We start from the raw sequence: 21,961 nt of genomic DNA, 5'->3' as shown, positions 1-21,961 counted from the left end.
TTTTTTTCTGTCAGAAGAAGAGAGGAGAAACCTGGCATTCCCATAAACTACAGAAAATACAATTTGATCATGAATACAAGTCTTCCAAGATTTTTTTCCTTTCTTCTTCTTTTGGGTCTGAAGTAAGCTCTGCTTCAATACCTCTGTGACATCAGGGAACAGAGGTGCCTGTGCTACAGAATTGTCCTTGGCTCTGGTGCTCCAGCTGTATGTATCCTGGTCTGATGTTTACTTTCTTTTGTTAAGAGGAATGCTGACCTAGTCCTGTCCCCTTAATAATGTATGTAATGTATGCAGTACTGGCTCCTTTCTCAAGGTTACCTCTATTTTAAGACTGTTTATCTGCTGCCTGATACAGTCTCTTACCTTCTTTCTTCTGCTTAGTTGATTTGTACTATTGCTAACCCTGCATACACATGGTTAGAAATGTGAATTTTGGCATAGGCACAGACTTTCAGGGCCCTGATTATGCTAACCAGCCTTAATGGCCCTGACCAGCCTCACCCAGGTGGGCCTCCCCCGACATCTCTGCTCATGAGACCAGTAGCCCCATTTAAATTCAGCCCTGGGCCTTCAGACCCTGCTTGAGCTACCTTGGAGGCATGCCTCTCTCCATGCGTGCATCTGGCCATGGACCCTGCTGATTTGCACCCTGATCCATGGACTGACTTCTTGGCTTCACCTTGGACCTGCCTTGTCACCACAGACTTGTTCGGTGATCTTGACTCTTGTTTGACCCTGACTGCCACTCCTGGATCTGCCCTGCTCTGTCTTGTGGTGGCAGTGGGACGGAGTCCTGGCCAGTGAAGGCGCCTGCCTTGCTGCCCCTGTGGGCATGCTTGACACCTGGCTCCTCATCCCCTTAGGGAGCAGCCAGCTGTCGCTGCTCGCTGACAGAGTTTTAGAAGGTTGACTGATACTGTTTTACTGCTTTAGTTAAGTAAGTAAGAATGAAAAATGTTGGGCAGTTTTTGCAGAGCTTTCTTTTCATCTTCAGTTGGCAGGAGATGGTGCTCGTTTCTTGCAAATGTAGGTTTTACCATAGTGTTTTTTACATATTTCCTACCTGCATATTGGACTAGTATGTGCTGTAGTTGATCCACTCTTGGGGAGGACTCACAATGGTTTTCAAAGTTCTTTCTAGAACTGTTTTTGCCTGTCTAAAAGAATATCATTATGGCTTTGAGATTTCTACCAATGTAGAAAATAACAGGACAGGTAAGGTATATGCATGAAAACATGTTCTACAAGGGCTTCTCCCTGAATGAATTTCAAGAACATTTCCAAGGCAAATTGAAAATTATCATTACATTTGCAATCCTAACTGGTTAGTTTTCTCTTGGAGACAGCTTGTTCCTATCGTTTTATGGTGGCATGTTTGATGTAGTTGTCATTTACTAGCTGGACGCTTGGGAAAATGTGTTAGTGCTAAAATCTAGTTTTAATGTGTTGTACTTTTGGACCTGAAAAAAGACTCTCCTTTGTAATTCTGATTTCATAGGAGGATTCATAGCATAGGTCATGGCCTATTACATCATGCAGTTTGATGCTTTTTTCCCAGGACCTCTGTTTATTTGTTTTTGTGATTAAAAAATAAGTATACTTACATGATCCAGAGGCCTCACCTTTTTCCTTATTGTATCTTTAAAATATTCTCTACATGTAGAGCTAGAAGTATCAGCCTTTATCCCTCATGAAGAAGTGAAAGATTTGAAAATACCATGATTCAAATTTATATTTAGAATGTTTTCTCTGGGAGGAGGCTTACTTTTCACAGGAAATAGACATGCACTATTTGTGTAATTTATAATTAATGTGGTTTAGTTAAAGATTATTTAAATTTTTTCGGGGGGCTTATTTTTTTTAAAGGACAAACAGGCCTAGTCCCATTTCTTATTTTAGGTAAAGTATCCAAATATAGCAGTGGTACCAAGTTGATTATTTCCAGTTTTGTGGTAGGTGCAAAGGAACCGATCCAAATATTTTAAAGCGTAAGGCATGCTTTTTCCTTCAGTTGCTATTTTTATGTGGCTGCTCATTTGCTACACTTCAACATGAAACACAGATCAAAATGCCTTACGTGAAACTAATGTGATGAGAGGTAGTTTTCTAGAAATGTGTGTCTGTTTTTTTACACATACAAAGAAAGAGATTAAATATGATCCATCAAAGAAATCTTTTCCTTTTGGTTTCACCACTTTGTGTATAGGAAAAGGTAGAAGACAGCATGAATAATGTTGGATCATGTGTTATGAAAATAGGTAAGAAAATAATATTAAAACAAAGTGTGAGGAGGACCAGAATATGGTGCTAAAAATCTTGATGCCTTATTAGGAAAACAGAAGACATTGATTAACAAATGCAGAGAGAAAAAATTTTGTCACAAAATGAATGGTATTCATAAAAATTAGAAGTTCCAAGCATGGTGTCCACTTGTTCTGTAGTCAAAATGTAGTGTTGGGCAGAGGAAGGAATGCCTCATAAATGTCGTCTTACTCTACTTGCACTATGCAGCTACTGTCTGGGGAGGCAAAGAGGTGCTTTGAGAACTTGGGATATAAACCAGAATTCTATCATCAAAAAACAGAAAATTGGAATATGGCCATGAAAAATATGCATTCGAGCCCAGCCCTGGGCCAGGTGACAACCAAGGGTCTTTTCCTCCCTCTCGCACACTGTAATGCCAAAAAAGAGAAAGGGATAATAGATTTAGTACTGAAGGAAAGATTCAAGATGATAAATCAATTTGAGGTTAATACTCAGCTCTTTGAAGATGGACCTTTTCAGTAAAGTCTGGCTTTGTAATCAAAAGTCTGAGCTTTAAGAAGTTAAGAGTAGGGAGAAGAGGAAGGAAATGCTCAGATTTCCTTTTCAGGGTTTGAGAGTAGTTTAAAAGCACCATGCACTGTCAGTACCATGGTAGTGAGAGGAGAAAAAGATGATGATAATGAAGACTAACATGTTATTACTGAAGTAACTGACAAACTTCCAGTGATGTAATGTCATCTGGGCTGACCTAATTATATACAAATGCCTATTTGAAACTTGCTTTGTAATGCCATTTCCACCGGATGCAATAATACCTTTTTAATGGTGTACCTTCTAAACTGATCTGATCAGATCTCTATTTCCTTACAACAAAGAAACAAAAAGATGAGAAAGAGGGGAAAAGCCAGAACTTGGAGTGACTTTAGATGAGAAACAAGTGGAAAAATGAGGATTGTTAAGTTTAGAAAGGGAAATAAGTAGGAATAGAAGTTAAAAGGTAAGTTGGAAAGCGGTTAACTAGTAAAAGCATTAGTAAGGACACAAAGCAACTGTTATGGAATAACTTACTAAAAACGCTTTAAAGATCTTTTTTCCACAGCATCCCTTTGTCTCTTCCATAACTGTACAGTGGGATCAAAAAATGATTAGACATACCAATAGATAAGAATATCCCTAGTTTCGTTAGGTAAGATAACAGTGGAAGACATGCTGCCCCATGCAACGGTGTATTCTGGTAGCCAGTCAGTATTTCAGTTTTGGAAGGAATCTTTTATGGGCATAATATCCCCTTAAAGGTCTCTTTGGACAAGAAATTATGTGAAGTCAGCTGCTTTCTTAATAAAAAATTTGAGCAAAAGGGTACAAATAAGACGCTGGGAGTTACTTGGAAAAGCGGTAGTATCTGGAATACTTAAATTGAGTTAAAACTTCAACCAAGAAAAAATGCTGAGATGCACTGAAATACGTGTGAGGCTCTAGGACTTGTTTCCTCCAAGGTGCTTAGGGTCTGGGGTTCGCTGTCATATGGCTCCATATACTTAACCTTTAGGCTGTAATACATAGCTCACACTTTGACTTCCTTCCCAAGCTGTGTGGGTTTTGTTTTGTTTAATGGGATGTATAAAAGTCCAAATACTCCTCCTTGGTCCTTCTTGTACCTATTGTTATTTCATCTGTTCTTGGTCAACAAAAGACAGAGATGCTGATGAAATTCAGCTTCAGTGTGAGTATGAGCATGCCTCTTTCAAAGGGACTGCAATAGCAAGGAGAAATGCTTTAACTATAGAAGGGAGAGTATAGGAGAGAATCTCTTGCTCTTTCTTCACCCTGTCTGGCCAGTGAAATGCAGAAACCAGTGAAGTGGATGTAAAAGCCTCCATGGGGGTAAGAAATCCCCTTGTGGTTCAGCTGCAGTATTTCCTGAATCCAGGCAGGCAGGGCAGGGCAGGGAGCGGCATTTTTCTGCATCCTCCTCAGTACACTGTTTTATCTTCAAGGAAAATACATTCTTTCTGCAGTCTAAATTCCCTCACTACTCAGAGACACACATGGAGTGGCAAGAGACGACTTCTTTATTTCAAGTGTTTAATTAAACAGAAACTTTTTTTTTTTAAATCAAGAAAACTCATAGAAGAAATTTTGAGGGAAGTTTTTTGGCCAGTGTCTCTCAGTAGTTCAGGCTAAAGGACAACAGTAATTTATTCTAACCTTACAATATCTGAATAATAAATTCAGAAGGTAATGCTTCCTGGAAAAAATTAAATGAGATAATTATTGGGAACACCTATCTGACAGCTTTAAATATGGCAGCCATCTTTACACATGACTTTGTCAAGCATACAAGACTTTCTCTGTTAAACTTTTGTTCCTTTTTTGTTGTAAGTAGCCTGTAGATCACTAACTGGGGCAGATGAGCAACTGAATAAAACCAAAACATAGTAGATTTTCCACTTGATTTTTCTCTTGTTATTCATCAGCATCTCATGTAATTTGTACTAAATTTCTAGTACATACAGCCTTTTTTCTCCTCTGTTAAATTTTTACATGGAACATTGAAATAAAAAACCAACACCTTTTCTCAAATAATAATAGAATATGCAGTGTCTACTTAATTTGCTTTTCCTGTTAGTGATTCAAGAAGAAGGTGTCTGGCCAAAGCAAATTAACAGAATGCTATTTTAAATACTTGTTTTAAGAAACAGTCAAAGAGCTTATGGGTTATGCTGTAGCAGCAGACTTGTTTCAGCCTTTATATTCCTTTTAATAGGTCATCGGTTTACATGCTTCAGCTGAGTACCAGCGGAGATTCCAGTCAACCCTCTGTTTCCTCCCAAACTCAGTAGCATTGATGTTGCACCTGTAGTGACAAAATGTGAATTAGACTAGTGATTTTCACGTGTATGTATTAATACTTTGAAATACACAGAAATCGTCATTGTCTTGTCTAAAGTAATTCAGCCTGAAATATGTAGTTATACTTCATGTTATTTTGCTTTAAGAGTTTGAGAGTTAAGCTCTACAAATGTTAAATCTGTAGGAAGTAGAAAGGAAGTCTTGAAAATGTTGTTTTGACTCATGTTTTCTTTTACTTTTATATTAGGAATTTGGTCAACTTGCTAAGCAAATACACCTTTAGCAGAAAGAAGTAACTTTCTGCGAGTGATTTTACCTGAGCATGCTGTTCATGATTTCATGTGGAATTACAGGAAGGCTGAAAGACCTGAAAGAGAAATTGCTTGTTTTTGATAAGTTTAGCAAACTTGTCTTTGTTTGAAATTTAAGTGCAATTGCCTCAGGAGCTAGCTAGTAAGCAAACTTCATAAACTGATTGATATTTACAAACCCCTTGAGACTAACAGTTAATTTGTTCACAGATGAAAGTCAGTACTTTTTTAATGAGAACTATACTATCCAAAGATCCGTTGTGTATTGTAATTTCTGAGAATAAGAGGAACTTTCCTCAAAAGATTCTGATGTCTTTTTCTGTTTTTAAAAAAATATAGTTTTGGATTTTCTATTTAAATTATGTACCTAAAATAGTTACTGTATTATTTTGCTATGTTTTTAAGTAAAAGCAAGGATGCTTTTGTGTTGAAATCAGAGAAATTTTATTTCTTCCATTTTACTATTGCAAGGTATTTTGGTTTCTGTATCTGCTACTGCAGAACTTCGTATCTGGAATAGCTCTTCAGTCGTAAACTGATTTTTTTTTTTCTATTGTACCAATAGTTTTGTAATCTCTAGTGTAGTGATTGTTGAGGTTTGCAGAGAAATTCTGATCTTGGTTGCAGCAGTGCAAGTTTGGCATAGTTTTAAGTTTCAAGTTACTTTGTGCTACAAAGGCAGGCTGTGGTTCCATCAATTCCATCCAGTTCAGTTGAATAAAGCTTGAAAGTGTAGTAGCAGGTATGGACAGATCTCTTGTCTTAATATGGAGAACAGAACACCAGTTTCTGGATTTCAGGAAATTCTGCCTGTATGTTTTTATAGAGGAAAAATTAAATACATATGGAAAGAATTAGTTATATGACTTATTAAATGGGAATGTAATACAGTTTTCTGTGCTCAGAAACTCATCTAGTAATATTCAGTTAGATTTTGATAAGGTTTTTTATTATTTACAGAGGATGTACTGCTTTCTGGAATGATCAGCAGAGAGAAGACTAAAATCATGGTTACTCCTAATTTTTTAATTTTGTTTTTCTACCTGCCATTAAAAAAGAGAGGATTGGCAATTTTGTGCCTATGCTATATATTTATTCACAAAAAATAGTTCACTTTGTGAAGAACTGCAGAAAAAGCCAAAGCTCGTTTTATGGAAACAGTAGTCAATCTGCATGAAGCAACTTTCATTATTGGCGTTTTTGTTACACACTGCAACATCTGAAATGGTGTATTCTTTTAAAAGTTTTTCAAGCACTGAAACTGTAGTTTTAAGTATCATAGCTGGAGCTCTTATGTTGGAAGTGTTTTGAACTCCAGTTTAGTTGGCAGTTTGCTCACTATCCTTTTTCCTTTTGTGGTACATCTAGATATTTAAAAAAAAATATGGAAGGACAGGTTGGCTTCCTGAAGGATTTTGATGGAAAATTTCCTTAAGTTTATTTGGCTTTACATTTTTAGTCCAGAGACTTTGCCATAGGCAACCAGTGTACAAGTACCTGTAAAGGCAGCTCTACATTTAGCTGTCAGCACAATGATATAATCTGCAAACCTTCAGCTTGCCTTAAAAAGGAGGAAAATGCTGCTTTCATTTAGGTCTTGAAGGGAGGTGTTGTATTTGTGAGATCAACGTAGTAGTAGAGAGTTCTGGATGGTTTTTGTCAGAAAGTACCATTAAGGTTATAGTGTGAAGTTTTCAAACTGCAGGTTTGGCTGTCAGTCACCATTCTTAGAACTCTGTGGCCGGCTGCCTATGATCATTCAGATCATTAGGAAGAGCCACTCATGAGCTCCATACTGAAACTCTCACTCTGGCTTTTTACATCTTCTTAAGCTTGTACTGTTCCCTCGAGGGGAGTCAGCTGAAGGGGACTCTTCTGCCACTGAGAGCCCTAGTCCTGCTTCGCCCATATCGCATTGCTTCCTACCTGGCACGCCCTCGCTGAACACAGTGCTAGCAGGCATTGAATGCTGCAAGGCAGGGAACGACAGGGAAAAAAATGTTGACCTATGAAAGGTGGTCTGCTGATTTGAGAGGCTAAAAAGGACAGGTTTTTCTGTAGATGTAGAAGAGACAGCATTGTGAGTCCGGTTAGGCAGGAGAAGAGAGAGTACTCTTTACGGGCAATAGTAGTAGTCTGTAAAAGGAAAAGCCTGAGAGGGAAGAGGCGCAGTAACAATGATGTCTAGTTAATACAGGTCAGATTTTACTATGCTGGAGAACCAGATCTCCAAATTCAAATACAGCAGAATTTGGACTTTTAGCAGCAGTGAAAATGCTAATTTTCTGTACTGGTTTATGAGTTTGTCTGTATTTAATTACAATTCTGAAAGCTCTCTAATACATAAAAGTATTTTGTTGTTATGATTTGTTTGAATAGTAAAAAAGAGGGAAAATATTTGTATCTTTCACCTCTCATAGCAGAGGAAAAGAATGACTGGTAAAGCTAGTTTAAAAATAGGGTGAGGAGTCTGACATACTCAGCTGTGTATACAAAGCTTACCAAATTACAAAAAAAAATCTAATACACAGTAATGGTGTGCTTCTCAGTTTCACCAAAATTTTTACTTCTCACCTCCTAAAATCTCGAGATATTTTAAGGTACCTGTATTCTGAGTTCATGTGGTTTACTATCTGACATATGAGACCAGGTTATTCCTGGGTCATATTTTTGAGATTTCCCCTGCAACCATAAGGATAAGAAATATGTATTTACATGAAAGACGAGAATACAGTGTGATTTCTTGACTTCAGGAGTTGGAACTTTAAGAAAGACATAACGCCTCACATTCCCATGATAAAATACTTAAATAGGCAACAGTAAAGTTAGAAGAAGTTAAAAAGTAAAATGAGAAAGGGAAGGAAAGGAAATACAGGGCTGGAGTGTCCTGTATATGTTATAAAAAGTTGTTCTCTCCTGTTGTTGAATGTGATAGATCATTGGGGTTCAAAACTTCTTTTATATTCTGTATTTTTATGTTGCTTATTTTATCATAAGAAAATGTCTATTGTGTAGAGATTACAATCAGACATACTCAACTAAAGGGAAGCCCGCCAACTTTTATAGCTCTGTTTGCAATGTTACTCATTTTTGGGACAAAACCTCAGTGGTCTGCTTGTGAGATGTAATAATTCAGCTTTCAATACTGCTTTATTCTTTACTTGAAAATAGGTCTTACTCATCTTCCAAAAGAAAAGATTTTATTTTCAAAGGCTTGCACTTCTGCTTGCTTACTCAGAGCAGGTTATTTGACGGGTTGGCCTGTTATAAGTCAAAATTTCTTTTATTCAGCTATAATATGAAAGAGAGATTACATCCATATTCTGCTCCAGGATTATCCTAAAGGTTGGGGGTCCATTTCGGGAAGTAGTTGTGACATTCTTGAGACCGAATGGACACTTGGGTTCCCTGTGGGCTAGGAGTGAGGGCCAGCAGATTCCGACTGAGTCCCTGGCAGGATCAGGCCATTCAGGTTGCAGGATTGCGCTGATGTAGGGCTGACTGTAAAACCATAGGCTGCTTCCTGATTAGATTTTAATATATGATTTATTTATTACAAACTTCTTCAATAAAAGGTGGTGCTGTACCTTTAAGTAGCACATGCCGTCTAACCATCAACAGGCATCTTTTGCAAGCTGCTTTAGCCTGTTTCTCCAATCATGCCTGCCTAAGTCAATAACGCATTGCCAAACCTCCTCGTGCATTAAAGGTTACCGTTTAGCTTGTTCCATGAATCACAGCAGATGCATAACTTGGCAGTGACCATTTCTGTCCCTCCCCTTCTTTGCTTTATACTAACTACAGCCCCCCCAGCTCACTGCTGGCTGAGCCCCCTCCCCCAGCAGGGAGAAGTCATTACATGAAGAGATCAACTTACCAGTTGTCTTCAGAGCAGTGGCTGAGAGCAAAGCTCCTGGTCGTACAGTGAGTGCGATAGAAAGGGGGAGAGGGAGAAAGAGTCGTACCTAGAAGAACTAAGGGCTGTGATACTGAGATACAAGTGCATCTGCTAGCTGTTAGTACTTGGCAGAGGGTTTTCTCCTCCAGGGTAGCTCTAACTTTGGGTAATAATGTTTGTCAGCTACCTGATACTAACGTTACTCTGCTTTCAAACAGCAGCGTTAGCAAGAACCGGGGCTGAGGTAAGCAAAGTATAATGTCTTGTCAAAAATCGTCTTGTCAGAGATGTATTTTCTTCCTATCTATTAGGATCACAATCTAAGACGGATTGTGAATGATTTTTTATGTTGCTAGACATTTTAGAATTGCATTGTTGGCTTCATGTGTAAAAAACTATTGTTTTGTTTTGGTTTAGTTTTGGGGGGTTGATTTGTTTGGGGGGTTTTTGTTTGGGTTTTGTTTTTTTTTTTTTTTTTTGCAAAAGCCTATAGGTACTAAGGGAGAGTAGTTTGAAAGTTAGCTTCTTTTGATTTGATATACAATATGCTTTCTGTGAGAGATCACTAATTTGTGAATTTTTCTTTACTAACATACAGAGAAATACGATACTCTCTGCAGCAGTAGATGGTAGTGTTCTGTTCAGATTTTCTACAAAAAATGTGCATGATTGAAAAAGTTTTTACAAAGGATATATTTTGGGGATGTGAGCATGTAAAAACTCCAGGCTCTGTTACTTTAATAACATTCTTTTTGTACAAATAGATGTAATGTTTAGTATGTGGCAGGGCAGAAAGAACTTTATTTTTTAAAAACGTATATTATATCATTAAAGAGGGACTTTATGCATTCTTAATATGAGAAATCTTAAGTAATGGAATCAAATAGCCCTTGCTATGCTCTAAAAAGTTGCTGCTTGATTTACAAAGAGCAGTTTTCCGGATTTTTGTTTTCATTAGAGCAGTTTTTCATCGTTCTTATTTCATACCAAAGCAGAAAATTTCAGTTACTCATTTGTCATTTAGGAAATAATTCATCAAGTATAGTACTATTAGATATGAAATATTCCATCTAATGAAGTTCCTAGCAGAAAACACATATGATACTCATTCTTCCTCGCTCTAACTGGAATGCGATGTATAGTTATGCATTTTAAAAGAATCATTGGATAGTTTTGTTCCATAATATGCCTTCCTTAAGTAAATCTTTGGAAAACAGTGATTCTGCTTTAGAGCTTTGTCTTTTGTTACCCCAGTCATAAGTTTTTAGTAGCCTAATAAAGTCCAGAGCAATTACTTTCCCTGGTAAAAGTAAGTGGAAGTGAACTGGCAAAAACACCTTGTCCAACAGTGTGTGGTTGACACTCACTGTAGCTCGTATGTCTAGATATAAACTGTATTTTGATTTCAGGGTGTTTTAGAAGAGAAGTTGTAATGGTTTTGATTCAAGAAAATGTCTTTTAATGAAACCTTGTGCTGCCTTTGATCTAATTAAAGCAGGGAAAAGTTTTCAGCAGAGGCTCAGGGAGTTTAAATGGATTGATGATCAGAGCAACTGGAAGCTGATCATTGCCCTCTAGTTGTCACTGAAGATTTTAACTTCCTGGTTGATTGTTGTTGAGCACAGAAAATGATACATGGACTCACCTTGTCCAGACTGAGGGACCTTGAAATGCGTGGTGGCTCATATGGAAAATATTTCTGTCACCACTGCATGCACATGTGGTCTTCAGAGATCCATATAAAGAACAAATCTAGAGCAGCAGCAGTGTTGCCTGCCAATTATCCTCGTTAGCAAGTAAAATAAAAGCAATGCTGTGTTCTTACCTGGAAATGAATTTCTGCAGTAAAAGTGCAATGTGGAATGTTTTAGCACTGTGATCCATGTGCCAAGTATTTTAAACTGTACTGTTCTTCTTAGTTTTTCAGCTAATACAGCAGACAGAATATGAAAAATAGCCTGTTACTTTATCAATGAATCTTAGGTTGTAGGTTTTAGTAGGTAGTGAGAAACTTTCTCCTTCATTATGTTCATATCACTAATTTTGAAAATTATATAAGAAATATACTGTGTCTACTATTATTAATATAGTAATTCTTCATCCTGTATTGTAAGAGACCACCCTATAATCTTGTGCATTTCCGTGCTCCAGCTGCAGAACGTTGGCTACATAAATATTATTTCTCTAGGAAATTACTCAGTTAAGATTTTTCCCGTGGTGGACAGACAGTGAATTGAAAACAGGGAAAATAAGTGAGAAGCCATTTTTAAAAGGAACCTGTATTGTAGCTTTGTGCTCTTTTGAACTGTTCTATTTACTTCTCTGAATATTTTAATTGATTTATAGGTATGTATTTTTAAAAGTTCTGCTCATAAAAGTGTCAGTTTTTGATAGATTACAAAGTCAATGGGAAGTTGCTTTTCTTGCCAGCTTGTGCTCTCTGTATTTTAATGCTGCAGAACTTTGACCGTTCAAGAAATAGAAAATTACAAAAATCCAACTGTTACGTTTTTACCCTTATAATTCTTAAGGAACCCCCAACACTTGTTCTAATGTGTGTATAACTGTTTTCTGCTTTTCATTTGTTGTTGACTTACGGAATGACTTGGCATGAAGTCAGTGAAACTGCATTGCATCACTTTTCCATTCAGGAGGGAAATAAGGTTGTATAGCTTTGCAACTCACACCACGTTTGCAGTGGCCAAGACCGAATTTTTTTTTGTGTGCTTCTTAGGAAATGAGCATGACTCTCTTCATCCGTAGCTGGAAGCTCTAGCTGGTACCTCCTTCCAGGACCAGCCTTGCTAGAGGGTCAGAGTTCAGCTTCCTTCTCTCTGGGGTGTCCGGGAGCAGTCGTCCTCATCAACAGACTGTACTGCTATCTTCTGTGACTGAGAAAGAGCTGAGGCTAAGTTGGCATCAGATGGGAAATCTGTGTGATGAGGAATTAGAAAGCAAAGATGAAGTAGGGTAAACGTATGTGATACTATGCAGAATGCATGCGACCTGAACTCCTAATTCCAAAACAATCAAGGTTTCCTCCTTCCCACTTCTTCTAATCTGGGGGTTTGGAATAATCTCTAGGATGAAAATCATTGGTTTAACTAGATACATTGGGCTTGAGAAATCTTTGAGCAACTAGAGAGTCTTCCTGAGGAATAGCCAATTGCTGTATTTTCAAGTTTTCCTAAGCATATCATTATTCTTCACTCATTGTCAAGCAGGTAGCCTTTTAAATATTGTTTTCGCAGTATACTTGATAGATATTTGTATTTTGAGAAGAGAATTTCACTTTCCTTGAGATTTTAGTTGTTTACTCCTATTGTAGTAGTTTCTTTAACCTTGTACTTGTTGGCCATGAATCAGTACTGTCAGTACTAGTTGAATCAGTACAGGTGTCAGTGAAGCTATGCAAATACACAAAAGTCACCAGCCTGGCCTCCTCAGCAAAAAAGCAAAATCAAATTGTACAATTCTGAGTTTTGTTTGTATTGTTTTCTGTTAGCATTAAAAAAATTCAGTCTAGCTGACAAAATATGTGGACAAAGGGAACGAAGCCTCATATGTAACTTAAATGTTGATTTGATCTGTATTTTAATGTGACGAGTAATCATAATCTGACTAATCATAAAAATAGGTGATATATGACTTAACACCGAACTTTCAACAGGTTTAAGTGAATGGGAACCGGTTTGTAAGATTTAAACCTAATCATTTTCAGTTCTTGAATAGTATTTGTTCAGATAACAGGATGTTTTGCTACAATTAATATAATAGAGTTGTTTATAGAAGCAAAATTTTGATTTAAATATATGGATACTATTTAGCTTTAAGAACAGCTGAATACTAGATACTGTTCCGCTTTCTTCATAAAGCAGTTAACATGAAGCATAGAAGATACTAAACAATGCCCTCAAAGGTTGTTTTAATATATTTTTTATTAAAAATGCTGTGTTTATTTAATCACAGATGTGAAATGCTTCCCTTTGGAATTTGGGCATAAAGAGGGTGAAAACATCACGTTCTACCTGCTAAAATCCATAAGGGAGTCTGAATCTTTGTATGCTGCAGAATCTGCTGGTTCTGATCAGTGGCTTGTGGGTTGATACTTGGAACAGTTGTTTTACGCAGTGTCCCAAGTTGCAAGACCAGATCCTATACGCAGAGGACCCCATTGTCATGAGCTCTGTCATTTCTGCTTTCGTAGTGGCTGTCCTCTCTGCAGTATGAAACTTGTCCACAGGAACCAGAGAAGCAAAGTGAACTTGTCAACATTTTAAAAGGTCGTTCAGTTCTGAACAGGTTTAGGTGTCACAATCCCCACTACACAAATGCAACCCATTGCAATAAACTTAAGAACGCTTAGAGGTCCAAAGCATATTTAACTGAAAAACTGGCAAAGAAATTAATGACAAACTTTATAAGATTTGGTTCAGACATTAATCCAAACTATACACACTTTGCATTCAGAGACAAGGTTCCTTTTCTGGCCAAAAGAAAATATACTAATAAGTTATGTGAAAATGAATACTTTTAACACTGTCTTTATAGGTAAACTGATTTCATTCATGCCTAAAAATAGATAGATTGTTTTGGTTTCAGAAGAGACTAAAGAGAGTTTCTATTAGACCTGAACTATTTCTTCCATTCCTTATTACTATCTTTCCTACCCTGTAAAAGACCTTCAAGCTTATTGTAAGCTTGAAGTTGTGATTTTGCTTCTAAAACTTTGCATGTGTGCATATACGCATGCATATATATGTATAGAATTAATTGTGTGCTCTACTGGGCTGTGGAAGAAAAACCTTAATAGAGCATTTTAAAAAACATCTTCAGGGTATGTGTAGCCCTGTGTAGAATTCTCTCCTGCTCACCCAATCAGTTTCTGGGGTTAGCTGGGGAGTACAGCTCATCCCAGCATTGTGACTTATTTCTGTGTGGTACAATATGAATGGAGCTTTCCCTTGCTGATCTCAGAAATACACTGCTTAAGCAAGGGGAAAAAAAAACCCAACAAACAACTTGAGGTCATGGCCCTTTTGACACTGTTTCTTGACTGACTTTTTTCTTGTCAGGGAAGAACTCTCTTTCTTCTGACTTGTTGGAATAAAATTTCTGACCTTACCCAGTGGAATCTTCTGGTGTTACATGGTCAGACCTGATGCACGTCTGGCAAATGGTGTGTACTTGTGAAGAGGCATGGGGAGACAGCTGATCAGCAGGTCACACAGGAGTAGGCTCCTGAAATTTCAGTACATTTCTGTGGAAGGACAGCGTGGAGAATGAACATGGCAATGCTTACACTACATGACTGTCATGTAGATCCTCATTTATTGCATTCAGCTTTACATTACCAGCCGTATTGGCATGGCCTTAATTACTGTTGTATCTGTGGATTTTGTTGTCTTCAATTTTCCTATCCTTATGATAGTCCTGTGAGGTAGGGGAATACTGCTACACAGCTATTACTTACAAATTCCAGGGTCACAGAGGTAAAATACCATTCAGAAGCTCAAAACAGTTGTCAATAAGAACAACTTTCAGATATGCTGCACAAATCAGCCTTTCCAGCGCCTTAATGGTTTTGTATCCTAGCACTGTCTTAAAGAAACTCTGTACGGCCAGGAAATGAACTAGTTAACCTATGTCTGCTCAGTCACCAGGCTGCAGTTACTGATACAACTTCTTCAATTATAGGCAGGGAACCCATGATATGACCCAATAAAACAAGCATTTCCATCTCTGACTTCCATGGGGCCAGCATACAAGAAAACATAATTTCTCCCACTGACATACTGACAAAAATAATTTCTCATCTCTGTACCTGAGTATTCCCATCTGCAAGCCAAGATTAATAGGGCTTCCATTGATTCTCCTGAGAAATTGATATGTCACCTTGACTGTATTTTCCCATAAAACATCACCCTTAACCCTTCTGTTTATGAAGCATGAGAATGTTTGAGAGCCTTTGTGGACTGGTAACTAAGGAGGGATTGAACCATTTATTTATTTAGCATATATAAAAGAAAGTTATTTGGATTTACTTTAAAATTACCCTATTCTGAGTTAGAAAAAACAGATGGTAATTTACATATGGCAGTAATTGCTGACATCACCAGTAGAACATCTGAAAGTGAGACATACCATAGTTGAAAAATAATCCTGTCAAGTAAATATCCACAGACGTGGCCAAATTATAAGAATATGCTCTGTATTGCTGTTGCTGTAAGTACTACAAAACAGGTTTATTTGACCTCTGGCATTCTTGTCTCACTCTTCCTAGCTTTATTGTCTGTCTCAACTGCAGTATTAGTTACGCAACCCTATTTTGCTTTAAAAACTTTCATGTAAACTTAGTGTAGTAGGATATTCAGTTTAAAGTTAATTGCATTCTAGCAAAATGACTCAAAATTTATTCTTTCACCCTTTGTGATTCGGTGGAATAAATGTTCCTCCAATTTTCTTCTCAAGATTTCTGTAGGGCTTTTAGTTCTTCCTATACTGCATAGCCTTGCCTATTCTTGTGGGAAAGACAGGACCGAAATATTAGCAGAGCGGTGTGTACTGGCAGAAGTCTGTTACGATACCTCCTTAATAGCTCTCAGATCATAGGCCTAGATCCAAAACCTTTTGACTTTGGGCTCTCGTTCAGGCTACGCTGAGCTTCTTGTTCCATGCTATAAACATCTAAAAGACAGATTGAGGGCTACAGTAATTCCCACAGTAATTACAGCATCAGGCCTACCATAGTTAAGCTAAATTCATTAAGTCATTACAAATAAATGGTTACGTGTGATGGATGAGCTAATTTGTTTTTTAGACATGAGACATGGTTCATAGACCATTTTCTGGAAAGCTGTCCTAGAAACTTGTTGGATTACTTATTAGATACACATAGGTTTTAAAGAATTTACCATGAATTTTACACCTGGAAATACTATTTTACCTAGAAACTAACAGTTCACAAAATACTTTCTTTATCGTATTTCATTATCAGTATCAGTTCTCTTGATGTACTTGCTTTATTATTTTTTTTCATCTTTGCTTTTTGAAGTAATAATTCACTTAAAATTGAATGCTAATGAATGTATTTTTATCACTGTAATGTAAATGCTTTTTCTTCTAGCACAGCGAGTTTGTCTTTAATTTCTTAGAATTTTAATATTTGTTCCAAACATGCTGAGCATATAAATGGAGCAATGAATTTAGGAGGCAGGTAGTTTTTATTAGGATGTATTGTAAGGTACTCAGACAACAGAAAAGGGGGGAATAAAATCTAGTAAGTAAAGTAAGTCCCTGTAATTGTTTTTAAATCATAACAGTCATAGTATAAATAGGTCTTTCCTCTGAAGAAGACGTCTTTGGTTTTCCTATCTCTTTATGGTAATGTTCTAAAGCTCTGAATTTTTTTTAAGTGCTCTGATGTATAATAGGGCACAGGAATGTGTTCCAAGACTCATAAAATGTTTAATTAAAAGAATGGAAGTTCTTGTAAACTCCTGGTGGTTGCCTTTAAGTAATATCACTTCTTAAAACACTTCCCCCACTACGCCCCCCCAGGGTCTGAGATTATCTTTCTTTTTGTGTACAGCACTGTTACATTCTGCATGTGGATGATGTACATGTTTTAAGGAAACTAGTTATTAATAGAATTACCCAGCCTCTTGCCACCAGGGCCATTCTGGAAATGAGACCTGGCACACAAAAGAGGCTGTGCTAAGTAACTAAACAAATGCCCTGCTGTTAAAGTCAAGACTGTAATTTTGCTACAAGCTTTCCTGCAGGTATACTGCTATAGGTGGATTACTAGCAGTGCTCACTGAGCTGTGGCTCAGAGCCTGTGAGTCAAGAGTTGGAGGGAATTATGCAGTGGTCAGGAACGTAAAGCAAATTTTCACTGCATGGTTGAAAGACAGTGGATAGAAGGGGGCCGGTATGTGTGACACATATCCCTATCCTTACTTGATCTGTAGCTTTCTTGATTGTTCCTTCCATATCACTTACCATGCATCGCTGCCAAAAGGACAGCAGCAGGGATCAAACATCATCCGCTGGTGTGTTTAAGGACCCAAAGGCACCAACACAGCAATTATATCACTGACAGCAGCTACATTGCTTCTCTTTAAAGACCCCTTCTAAATGAGACACATGAAAGTGGAGCATGAGAGAGTATTAAATTAAAGGTTTGCTTGTGTATGCGATTGCCTGAAGCTGTCGATCTGTTTCTTCATGGGTTACAGGTATTATTTTCCCAGCGTGTGGGTTGTGAGGAAGGTTTTATCAAGAGACAGACGTTTTTGACAAATTTCCACTCCCACCTATTTGGCAGACACAGGAGAGTGAGGTGAATTAAGAGTCAATAAATTAATCCTTCCAACCATAACTGCTTTTTGACTGCAGCATAATGTTTGCTTCCATTTTTCATGAGATTTCTTCCCAAAATGTCATGGTGGTGGGAATAAATCCTTTAACATTTTGACTTAAAGGAAAAATCCTTCTGTTGTTAAAATACGTCGGTTAGAAACCACTTCTTTCATCGAAAATTTAGAAGTTTTTTTAGAACTGTTTTTTTGAAAAGATACTGACTGATATGTAAGTCATCAGAGGTAAAGGATAACATAGCAGTAGAAAGCTTGGTATTTTAAGACAAGATTGCCTCCTTGCACCTTGGAAGTTGAAATTATAGAAGCAATGGTAAAAACATGTGGAAATGCTGCATTTTAATCCCAAGCAGTTAATAGATTTACCATAAGAAATTATCCCCTCTAAGGAAAGATCTCTTCTTTCTCTTAATGTAATAATTTGAGTATACTTTTGAAACAAGTTTTAAGTAACTGCTGCAGAGACAACAAAAACATATTTGATAACATTCAGTTATGGAGGGTATATTAACATCTGTACATGAATAGAGCATTTGAAACACGTGCTGGACTCTTGCTTGTAAGTACTTGAAAACTGAGATTTATTTAGTGCTCGAACGAGCAGGTGATAGTGAAGTATTCTAGCCAGAGGCACCAACTGTTTTGATGTTAGCTATGAGCCAATATCCTCTAGAAAAGCACAAGGACACAATAACTATATAAATGACTTTTCTTATTTCCTCATTAAATGGAAAATTCTTTGCTGAAATGGTAGAATTATGTTGTTTTAAGTCAATCTACTGAACCGAAGACAATTTTGTTAATTATTTGCTTATATATCAGGCACAGATTTTCTTGGTACTGTGGAGGAACTGGAAGAGGGTAAGTGATAGGTGCATTGTAGCCCCATGCCATTAAGGATAGCACTTGCATACCCTGCTCGTGACATGGGCTGATTACAGCATCATTTGCTCTGTGGCTACTTCTCATTCTTTTGAAATTTTCAGATACTCAGGTGATTGTCTAGTATTTCAAGGTTAACTATTCAATGTTATGCTCAGGCTGCTTGATAGAGCATACATCAAACGCTCGTAACGTGTTGTGTTCATTGGGATGCTTGGTTATTGGTGATATGATGGCACTCGGAAGAACAAGGCATTACCACAGAAACCAGTAGTCAAGAATGATCAACATAAGAAGCAGAGGTATTTCTTCAGCTGTTTTATTATGGTCCAGGAAATTAACAAAGCTAAAGCAAAGCAAAATGGTAAGCAACTCCACTATCAGACCATTCTGATAGTGGAAGTAAGACAATACCTAATGCATCTAGCTGTTGTAGTGTAGCTATTGGGGATTATCTCTGGTAAGATCAAGTCAGCAGAGACTGGGTTGTGTCCTGCCTTTTCTTTCTGAATAACCACCACTTCTAATTGTCAGATGAGAGTGAGAAATACTAGGAGTGACAACTAATATCATGGTGCTTTATTTGTAATGGTAGAAATCAGTTTCTAACCATATAAAAATGGTTAATAACTAAGTAGAACCATGCTTAGGGTTCAAATAAAGGTAAACAATCATAATAACTTATGCAGAAGAAATTAGAAAGTTTAGTAGTCTTATTTTTAGGTGTATTAACTTCTCTTCACGTAGCTGTGCCGATACTGAGAGGCTTTAAAGGACTATTAGTCTCGGTGAGAATCAGGCCAGGAATCTATCAAGTACAGTTCTAGTTTCTTCTTTGTTCTCACTCCTAACAAACTATCTAAATATCACACTATTTTAAAGGTGATAATAAATTTTATTTGTTAAGCGTGGGTTTTTTCTGTCCATCATTTTTGCTTTAGTAGTGGATACATTGAGTCATTAGGCTAATTTTAATTTTGTCATTCTCACTGCAGTAGACTCTACTTGTGAAAAAAGAACCATCTAATTCTTTTATGATTTTCCCAAAGGCAATTTTAGGAAAGAAGAATCAGTAAATATCTGTTTACAAGACAAGATAGAGTGTACTGAAAAAGTAGGAATTACTTGGAAAAATCTAATACATTTTTCCATGTTGTCAGAAGTCAGTGTTGTGATGCACAGAAGTCCATTAGTCCTTGGAAAGAATGGCAGTTGGTGTAGCTCCAGCCGTATATGCAACCGTTCATTTTAAGAATTGATTGAGAGCAGATGAGATCAAAAGTTAACATCTGCAGCTGTTTCCAGCTGCTAAATAAGCATTAAAGAGCTGCTGAAGCTGAATTTTGGTGAAGGAGAAACACTTCAGAACTTGCAAGAGCAAATTTCAATGCTTATAGCACTGTAGCACTGTTCTCGCTCAAATTTCAGGACTGGGTTCTTCTCTCTGTTGAAGAGAAAGCTGGGAATACCTAGCAAGCATGTTAAAATTTGTAGAACTTTCACATCTCCCTATAAAGGATAAGAAGTTAGTGCTTGGATAACAAACTGATGTTGCTAGAATATGCTAATACTTCTGCTTCAAGTCAGTTTACTTTATCGTAAACTGTTTGGCAAAATTTCAGAAAGTAAGAAGTGAACACTATTGCTTAAAACTTTGTTTGCTTTGAGAGGATTTGGCCATGGATCTGTGGGAAAGTAAGGAAATGACCTGAAAAACAGTCAGCCTTGTGGAAACTATTGGAGACTTCATTAGGGAGACATCGCAGGGAAGCAAGAGTGGAGGATCAACATTGGGAATGTCAAGGTGAAGTCTTGGCTCAGATGAAGATGATGAAAGCCAAATTGACAATGATTTAAAACTGTCATAAATGGGGTTTCGTTCTAAGCAACTCGGGATTTAGGAAAGAGATGTCATTAGCCAAATCCTGTTGCCTTGGTTAGATGCAAGTTTTCCTATATGCACTGTACAAATATCTGTACAATGGCTAAGTTGTAAATGCATTGGTTGGGAGGATCTGGAAATAAATGTGGTATCCTGCAACATAAAAAAGGAGAAAAACATCTGGTGTGGGGCATATCTAAAAATAGTAAGAGCTGACTAAACTCTGTGCAAACCATTTTAAATTTTAGAATGGCAGTGCTAAAACTTCAGGAGAAATGCTGTCCCTTTTTCATTCATAAAAATGCTGTGGCATAACAAGTTTTTGTTTTGTTTTGTTTTTAAAATTTTATTTTTGTTAAATCTAATTTTAAAACATTGTCAAAAGGTGGAGACTGGTGAATGGTCTGTGTGTAATTCAAGGAGCATCCAGGCATGTGCCTTGTACCAATTAATGACATACAGCTCTGCCTGGATAACAACCTTCTGCCAATGGGCGGAAGAATCAAACTCTGTTTCAGTCTGGACATTTAATGAAACCAGTCTCACGGAGAGTTAGGTTGTAAGCTGGATGAATATTTAATTAGTAATACTGCATGGGGGGAAAAGTGTTATTTCAGCCTTATTACCCCTCTTTTTTCCAGATGGTAAATGTTCTTATATGATAGAACTGCTGTGTGTGCCATCATTGGTGGTTAGTGTAAGTTTTTTGGTTGTCTTATGTCCATACTGTATGTGATGAAGTCTTTGTATATGGCTTCAAAGGGCTTGTAATAGCTGAGTTCTCAGGCCAAGTCAAAGACCAAAAGCAGTATTTTCCAGTTGTGTGTTTCAGAAAAATAAAAATATGTGATTATGTCCTGGCACTTTCGGATATTACAGCAATTATTACAGGATTGTCCCAGTTTTCCTTTTTTGGAAATTTTTTTTTTTTTACCCTTTTTTTTTTTTTTACCTGTCTTAAGTGCAAAGGATGTTTACGTTTAAGGGAAAAGATTGTGTGAGTGTTGTGATCGTTTTCCTGGTAGTTGTCCTGTTTGGTAATCACAACAGTTACAGGAACTTGTGAAGATTGTAATTTCTAACTTTGTAACATCTTATTTAACAATGGAAAAGATATATTACTTAAATTTTGGTACCCCTTTATCAGAGACATACCCTGTTCAGCAAAGTACTTGAACATGTTCACAGCTTCAAGTGTGTGAGAAGTTCCCTTCAAATCGTGTGCGTGAGTTTCTTGCTCAGTTAGAACCATAGTGAGCATTACTTCTTGAAGATGATAGAAATTTCTACACGAAGCAATGGAACCATGTTTCCAGCAGAGTTAAGACCACAGTGTTACTGGCAACTAAGGAAAAGTTAGGAATAAAATTAATTATGTGGGACTTGCAAGCATGATTGTAAAGGATTCTTTCTAAGTGTGTATTTCTTATGCAGCATCTTGAGACCCGGATGTTGTGGTAAATGACGTCTTCAGACATGTGAGGTT

General features: G+C 37.2%; 1 protein-coding gene and 1 long non-coding RNA gene across 2 annotated transcripts in view; one reads left to right on the top strand and one right to left on the bottom strand.

Moving 5' to 3' along the window:
• Positions 1–21,961, top strand: part of THSD4 (thrombospondin type 1 domain containing 4) — a 307,104-nt gene that overhangs the window by 164,536 nt on the left and 120,607 nt on the right. The gene's annotated exons all lie outside the window — the stretch shown is intronic.
• LOC142086462 (uncharacterized) lies at positions 5,068–9,376 on the bottom strand. Its single transcript, XR_012675129.1, has 3 exons — positions 9,310–9,376; positions 5,438–5,488; positions 5,068–5,125 (listed from the first exon to the last, which is right to left on the bottom strand). It is a non-coding gene; the product is annotated as an uncharacterized LOC142086462 (long non-coding RNA).

Source organism: Calonectris borealis, chromosome 11 (assembly GCF_964195595.1).
Source record: "Calonectris borealis chromosome 11, bCalBor7.hap1.2, whole genome shotgun sequence".
Classification (NCBI taxonomy): Eukaryota; Metazoa; Chordata; class Aves; order Procellariiformes; family Procellariidae; genus Calonectris; species Calonectris borealis.
Note: the sequence above shows the minus strand (reverse complement) of the source record. Positions and strands in the feature narration are given on the sequence as shown.